Source organism: Lonchura striata, chromosome 4 (genome assembly GCF_050655825.1).
Source record: "Lonchura striata isolate lonStrDom1 chromosome 4, ASM5065582v1, whole genome shotgun sequence".
NCBI classification, from domain to species: domain Eukaryota; kingdom Metazoa; phylum Chordata; class Aves; order Passeriformes; family Estrildidae; genus Lonchura; species Lonchura striata.
In genome coordinates, this window is record NC_140706.1 from 70,571,106 (window position 1) to 70,579,359 (window position 8,254).

The 8,254-nt window shown below is 47.9% G+C and overlaps 1 protein-coding gene across 1 annotated transcript in view; it reads right to left on the minus strand.

The window, feature by feature from the left end:
* The window catches only part of SEPTIN11 (septin 11), a 63,901-nt gene extending 61,447 nt beyond the window's left edge, over nt 1–2,454 (minus strand). The window contains exon 1 of the mRNA XM_085579457.1: nt 2,320–2,454. The gene's annotated coding sequence lies outside the window, so the exon portion shown is untranslated. The remainder of the gene's footprint in view (nt 1–2,319) is intronic.
* Between the last annotated feature and the right edge of the window lie 5,800 nt (nt 2,455–8,254).

Genomic DNA, 8,254 nt, shown 5'->3' on the forward strand with positions numbered 1-8,254 from the left:
GTTTACACCACCTAAATTCTGGGGAGTAGTAAAACTACATCTCTTTTTAATCCCAGCAGGTTAAGGATGAGTCCCTCTTTTAAAAATGCAGCTGATCAAGATCCAGCCTTCCAGTGAGTAGGGAAAGGCGTTTCCCAGGCCACCTTGCCCACCATTCTGTGCTGAAAGGAATGCAGGGCAGCACCACAGTCCTGCTCCCCTCCACAGCTGCCCGAGGCTGCCCTGCTGCTCTCTCATTCCTGCACCTCTGGTTGCTCTCCTCACACCACAGAATTAGGAAGTGGTACCCATGTTGTGACTAGAGCCCTGTTCCCACACCCTGGGATGGAAAGCATTGTGCCAGGAGTCTGTGTTGGGCAGAAAAGGAGCTGTGTTGTAGTATAGGTCCCAACCTTGCATAGGAAAGGCAGTTTCATGACCAGAGCTGCATTTTCCCTAAATTGCCTCTTAGGTGTTTATTTGATGAGGGCAGGTGGGATTGGTGGGCCAAGTGTAGTCAAGAGATGTCCATTGAAGTAATTTCTCAGAGTTTACAAAAAACAAACTGTCTTTAGGAATCTCAGTGATTGTGTGGGTCCTATAATGTACTCTGCTCTGATTCAGCATAAATATGAGCCTCTAAAGTGTCAAAAATTGCAACAAGTTAATCTTGCACCTAATCTGTCTCTCCTATAGATCCTCTGTGGAGTCAGGAGGAGAGCTAAGATACATGAGACAGGGATCCAGCACTGCTAGGCTGCTGCTGCTGCTGCTGCTGCTGCTGGGTGACCAGGTGAAGACCAGTGAAACTGGGTCTGCTGTCTCAGCCTCAGTGGGAGGCTTTGGGGCACAGCAGAGCAGGAGGTGGGAGCGCTCATGCATTTTAGGCATGTGTGTGAATGCCTGCAGTTTCGGGGAGGAACAGGAACAAGGGCAGCAGAACCTGACCCTTGCATAACACGCGTGCCAGGGAATGCCTCGAGTCCTTGCTCAAGCACTAATTGAGGTCTCCACTTTGCTTGGGGTTTATTTGAGGGAGGAACTTTTTCCTGCACAAGGGAAGCTCCTCTGCCTGACTCTCGGGCCACGGAAGGTTGCGGCCTTTTCCCAGCCTGTTTCTCTCCTTTTACAGGGAAAGAGTTCAGTAAACCAAAGCGGTGTCCTGTCAATGATCATTCCTCTCTGAGATGAAACACCATCTTGAACTCTTAAGAAATTCAGCTGTGAAGTGGCCTCTGAGCCACCAGCATGAGAATGTGGAGGGCCCTCTGGGACCCCTCCACAGCAGGAGGAATCCTGTGTATCCCCCTTCCTCTTCTATCCAGCTGGGGTTTATACTCTAGGTCACACTAACACACAAAGTGGCTGCTGTCTGGGAAAGCAATGAAGCCTTTTCCACCACATTTAGAGCTGTTGCTGCTATTCACATTGTGCACTAGGCTCCCTTGGGAAAGGGATCCCTCAAGCCTTCCACAAGCCTTTGCTAGGAGCTCCTAAAGGAACCCTGTTGACAGGGGATGTCAGGGATGCCACCAGAGCTTTCCTGTACAGGGAGCTTCTCAGGAACAACCCCAGATGAATAAAACATTTGCGGGGGGGCATATTTTTTTCTCCAAAAACAGCTTCCAAAGAACAAGGTTTTCCCCTTTGTATCTTCCATGCTGCTAAGACAGTGCTACCTTGGGATTCTTATCTTACAGCCTTTTCCTGACCTTTCTCCATGACGCAAACCTAAGTGCCTCTTTTTTCCCCTGCACACCATTTCAGACCTCACCTGCCGGCTTTTTCAGAGCCTTTTTCTCTCCCTAGCAGTGTTGTCAGACTGCTGAACTAAATAAGTTGTGACCTAATTTTGTGATCACTGTTTGCTTGCCTGTTGAGATGACACAGATAAGCTGGTTTCACCAATTTTTAAATTACAGGGCAACTGTTAGGAAACTCTAAACTTTCCATTCTGGATTCATTGTGCATTCACTCTGGTTTATTACCTTAGTGGTATTAGGACTGCTAACACTGCTAACACTGCACAGCTTCTACACCACATGGTTATTTGGAGGAAGAGCCACTCTTTAAACTCCCAGAAAACCTCATCCTCCCAAGTTTTCTGCTGGTGAAATAAGCAGTGAACAGAGTGAAACCCATCTCCAGCCCATGGTGGGAGGCAGGGCTCCCTCAGCCATGCCTGGAGGAATCACACTGCTGCCCTGGTGCATTACAGATCCAGTCAACCAGGAGAAATCTACCACTGGATACACACACATGCAGCCTGAGCATCTCCATTTCCAAGTTCTCCTGATCTCCCTGCTATTTACTTGTCAGCCTGCCAGGCCCCTTCCTCACCTGTGCACGTTCCTGTTTCCTCATTGCAGCTGGACGTGGCTCCTTGCCTCACACCCAGTCCAGGCATCTGACTTTGCACCGCCCTGAAACACAGCACACGCCATGGATTAATGCACAGCGGGACTCTGCCCTCTCCTCTCATTGCATCTAAAACACACCTCCCACTTGGCGGCTGCTGCTGGTAAAGTCCACCCCTCTTCTCTGTCACGCTTATCTCTGATCAGCTGCTTTGTACTCCAAAGCCCACGTCCTGCAGAAGGGGGAGGGTGTTTCCGTGCCTTGGCCTTTGCCCAGCGCAGGCTGTCAAACCTGAGCCTTAGGAAGCCCTGGCAAAGGCACACCCCTTCACACCCACTCACCTGACGGCTAAAAGCAGGCGGCACAGCACAGCGGGATGGGCGGCTGGATCCACGCCTCTGGACAAAGACCGAAGGCTGGAGCAACGGTGGGAGCCCAGCTCAAAGAGCCCAAGAGGCTTTTGTGCAATCAAGAAAGTGCTCCCGGGCAAAGCAGGTGAGCAAGAGCACAGAACATTGCAAACTGAAACTAATGGCCATAGGACCCTTTATATCACAGCACTTTATGAACAAGAGACAAATAGAACTTGAAGAATTAAAAAAAAAATAAAATAAAATGAAGAGTCCATCACACAAAATACACTTTTTCCCCTACTGTGACAAATGTCATTTTGAATTAAATAGTTTGTGTACAACTTCACATTGAGAAGAAAGTCTTGCACACTTTCAGCAAGTAATGAAACAATCACAAAGGCTACTAAATCCTGTTAAAGCTAGAATTTCTCATGACTACATTTACTACAACCAGATAGAGGTTAGCAGAGTGGGGTTTAGAATATGAACACCCCCACCCCTTCCCAATTAACAGTACAGCCTACATTTCCCCAGTAAATGAGAACTGTTAGCCTTTCAGGGAAATACAAATATTGTCTTTGGAAACTCAGTCACACTGGAAAACCCTAAGAGGAGAATTCTTAGTTTACTAAAATTAATACCCCTCATTCCCATCATGAGTCTATTTAAGCACAGAAAATGTGTTTTACCATAAATTGAAAGAAATATATTTTAGGATACCAAGAAAAGCTTGGTACAGAGGCACTATTGTGTTAAATACCTAACTGAGCGCATAGTGTAATACTTGTCTGTGAAGACACAGATGGGTGATCTTGTCGAGGTTGTTTTTCTCCTTAGACTTAATTTGACCTGGTGGAGCAAACTACTTTTTGGACAGTTTAAATAAGCCTAAGGCTCAGGGTATTTTAAATCTGGATAGGATTTCAGCAAAGGCACTTAAGCTCCTCATACCTGTCAGGACTTCCTTACAGTACAGGTTGTCATAAAACAAAGGCAACTCAAAATCTGTTTGTGAAATATATCTTTACACTGCTCTTAAGATTTTTTTAGCTCTGATGGTACTGGAGGAAAGCACAAAACTGCTCATGGCAGATGGGTCTGATAAAGATTTCGGGTGCTTTCATTGCTACGTGATAGTGTTTCATAGGCAGCCACGCTCTATGTGCTCAAAAACTACAAGCTATTTAAAATTAATAAATCCTAGTTTCTGCTATGAAGGAAAGGCCCATCAAAACTATTGTCAAGGTCCTCCACACAAGCAGGTCTGTACTTGTGGACTGGCCTCAGTTTGCATTTCTAATGCTGCCACGGCTCTAGAAGGGCCAAATCCTTCAAGATGTGTCCCAGCAGCTTCCCTCTTGCTGAGGGGCCTCTGTAAAGAGAGCTCTTGGTTTAAGTATTTTCTTTTGGCCTTCTTTAGTCACAGCTCCAGAGTGAAGGAATGTTCTGAAGAATTTGATACCAGAAGAGGTATTTTACAGACTTTAATGAAGTCCAGGATATTTCAGTGGAAGTGGGAATTAGAAGAATTTGAATTGGTGCGTGTCACAGACCTGGAGTCCCATGGTAATTCCACAGGGAACAAATAGCTTTGCACAGCCAGGCACAGGGCAGGTGTTATTGCAGGTTGTCCAAAGTCCACGTGGGACGTGCATGCCACTGGTAAATAGCAGAGAATGTGTCAGGGAAATGGGAAGGTCTTGAGTCTCACTGTGAGAGAGGACAAGAGGCACTTGCCAGGCCTTAGTGGGGAGTGTTGTTGCTACAGGGATGCAGAACTGTGCTCCTCCATCCACAAACACTGCACCCTCCTTATCTCCTGAGTGCTTCTCACACTGCCTGGTGATGGTATCTAAAGTGACCCTAGAACAAAACAGGCAGCTGATAAGGAGGGGACCTGATAAGAATGAGGGCAGGGTTTGTCCTCAGAGCCAGGCTGTTTGCAAGCCTGCTAGTGGCCAGAGAAGGCAGTGGGGCCAAGGGAGAAGCAGATGCTGCTGTTCACTTACAGCCTGCAGGACTGTGCCGAGCTTGGGGACAGCAGCAGTCCCTCCCCTGCACCTCTGCTGGCTTCCACTCCTGCAGCTCTGCTCTCCCTGTGACTTGACCCAAGGGAAAGCCTGCCTGTCATTGTGGATAGCTCCATATCCCTGCCCGGCCATGCCAGTGCCCCTGGTTCAGCCCACGTGCACAGGCTGCGGAACCAAGGTGGGACTCTGTGCTGTCACACTGGTTTGACCCCCAAAGCCAGACTGACTCCTGTGTCAGAGCCAGGCTGGGTCCCTTACCAGCCTCTGTGCTCGTGCCAAGTGATATCAAGCTACCCCGAAGGCAGGAAGACCTCTGCTGGGCATCTGCTGAATATTACTGAAGAGTGTAAAATGCAAACACTGGAAGGGGATTAACTCTTTTCTTACATAAGAAAACGTGTGTAGAACAGTCCAATGCATTAAGAAATCACCTTGTTCTTTTCCTTCCTTGTGTTCAAATACTTAATCTAAGTTTCCACCTCTGCTTGAGTCATATCATCAGTGGCAAGGAATGTAAAGCCTGACTCTTGTTTTAACATACTTTCTGCTGGAGGTTGCTAAGCCACAAGGCTGTTAACTTGTATGTATGAGTTCTCCCCATCCAAGTACTGGTCACTATAGTCTAAAGGCAAGGGCAAGGGATGTACCAGGGCAGGGTGTGAGTGTTTTAGAGGGAAAAAGGAGGAGTGAAATGCTCTTGCCAAGGCAGGGAGGCTTCCAGGCAAGTGGCTTTAATAAATAGCATCCCCAGGAGGTCACTAAGCCTGGCAGTCTCGCCTGCAGGTTAGGACGCACAGATGGGCACAGCCAAGGGAAATTGCACATTTTTCTTTGCATAAACACTAGAACTGGTTTAGTCATACGCTGTGGCATGCTCAGGGGGAATGCAGATGCTCGAGCTCGGGAGTTATTTGCATGTGATTTGGATGCTTTGTCTGTTTGCTTTATAAGTACTGAGCAGATGATTTAAGCAAAGATCTTGCAACCCTGCCTTCTCCACGGTTTCTCATTGCTGCCTCACAAGAAGCACAAAGTTGCTGCTCCTCACAGTGGCTGCCGGTACATTTCATGTTGGGTGACTTTTTAGCTGCTGGGTGGTCTGTGCTGGAAACAAGCAGCAGTCAGCCACGGATCTGTATGTCCATGCAACCAGACATGGCATCTGGAAAGTCCTACTCCTGCCTGTGGCCAAAGGGGAGGGTGGGAGCAGTGGTGCTTCCCTTGGGTTTTGGTATCTTGCAGACTTGGCAGGCATGCCATGCACCTCGCCTGTCCTCAGGCGCTGTGGAATTCCGTGCAGCCCCACTGTTCCCCCTCTGGGGCTGAGCACACCCCGGGCACTCTTACTTGCCATGGGGGGGCAGAGTCTCAGTGGAACCTGCCACCTCCGCTGGCTGCTGCAGTGGTGGCTGCATTGGGGCAGCCAGCTGGGTTTTGCTCTTCCCTGGGCCTGAGGCATGGCTGGGGCTTGGCCATCATTCACACTCTCTCAATCCTTCCTGTCAGGATGACAAATCCCGCCTGCCCTCCCTTTTCCTTGCACGCTGTGCCAGAATCCTTTTATGAATCCAGCCAGGATCACCACAGCCTACAGTGGGGTTAGGAGCAGCGTTTCTGATCTGCCCACAGTGCTTGGGAATAATGTTCTTGTTTTCTAGCAGAACTTACTGATCTGCCCCTTCTAAACGTATTTCCAAATTTTTGTGTGTATGTGAATATTTCTAACCGGGTCCTTCATCTTTACCTATCAGATGAGATGCCACCTTGTGAAATAGCCCATCATGAGTAATGGGAGACAACCAAATGACCTGCCTGCACTTGATACTTTTTACAGCTGCTGTATAAAAGCACTTCAGTCTTAAGCCTGAGTGTCTCTTTGTTTGTTGCACCTCAACAGCCAGAGAAGTTCAGAGCTGTTTTGTAAACTAAGGGAATCCTCATGACTCATGACTTATTTTGCATAAACCCTAAATCTGGCTGACAAATCACTGGGGGAGAAGGTGGCAGGAAGGGGAAGGAACTTCTCCCCACATATCATCATTTTGATGGCTTTTCAGTGTCTCCTGGCTCAGAATGGACAGTGTTAATGTTCTGTCAAAGATCATTACTTTTTTAATCAGCATGTTCTTTCCAACGCATTTTCTAAATACTTGCCGACCATTTTCTCTTGCCTAAAATTGAATTTAAGAAACTTGAGCCAGCCTAAATACAATCCTTTCTCACTGTGGGTGGCTCAGAGGAGACCAATTCTGGCACACACATGTTTTTGTGGAAAAGAACTCCAGATGGCTTGAGTTTCTAAGCCATCCTGACATGCTCTATGTGCTATGTCAGGCTAGAAAAGAGCTCTGCTAAACCAGTCTAACCTAAGGTTGCTGAAATGCTTTTGTGAAGACCAGTCCCACCCTGTCCAAAGTCACTGTGTGGGGTTTTCCCCCATCAATTAGAGCCCCAAAACAAGAAACTGCTTCACAGTCTTTCAGTACGAGGAAAACCTCTGTCTTGCAGGTTTTGCAGAATGAGAGTGACATAAGGAAAATCAAGCCTTACAATCCTAAGAAGATAATAGAAAAGGACCAACAGACGTGTCTGCTGTGTCCTGGATGTGTCTACTATGACAACACTGATCCAGTCTTGTGGCCTAGAATATGGCAAATCTTTCAGGAGAGCATTCCAGGTTACCTGGCAAAACCCCAGGAGCTTTAACTTTACGGGTGGCACGACATGATAGAAGCTGATTCATGAAAAAGAAACAAAACAAAGGCTAGACCCCCAGCCTGGTGCAGCCACCTCCATTCAAGATGAAAGCTGCCCAGAAGGCTTGCTCCAGTGATGATCCTTTTTTCACTGACATCTTGTTTCACTCACATGGGGTCCAGACCCAGCTAACCAGCTCTGCTGCTGGAGTTACCCTGTGGAGGGCAATGCAGCTGCACTCCCTTTTACCCTTCCTCACCATGTGGACACCTTCAAGGCCTGTATAGGTTTTATTCAGCGGGTTAGGGATAGGAAAATCCATAGGTCCCCATCTTCAGCCCCCTTGCAGCTGATCATGAGGTGCAAATCAAATCCAGATTGCTTGGGGCTACACCAAAGGCACATATAAGGCTTGGGGAGTGCTGCTATCCTGCTGTGACATCCCGGTGAGAAGTGTTCCAGGGTCTGCTCCTGGTTGCAGAAGTTTGCAGCGCAGTCATAGATGTAAAGTAAACAACTGTGCTGCTAAGACAAATGAGTATTTAGGGCTGCCCAAGTTGACAGACCTCGAGGAAAACACTTGAAGGGTCACTAACCCATGGGCTCTGCTAGGAGTTCCCCCTGCAACAGCTGCTTGACTAAGATCTCTTGACTAAGACCTCCAAGAAGGAGGGAAAGATGGACCTGGATTCTTCATTTTGGAGTAGCAGGGACATCCAGAGAGGAGCAAATGCAAACAGCTCCTTTCAGATGAGGCAGTACACTCAGAGGCGAGGTGCTTGCCACCCGCAAACTTAAAAGGTTAAGGAGGGAGGTCCCAAAGTGAAGTGAGTCCAA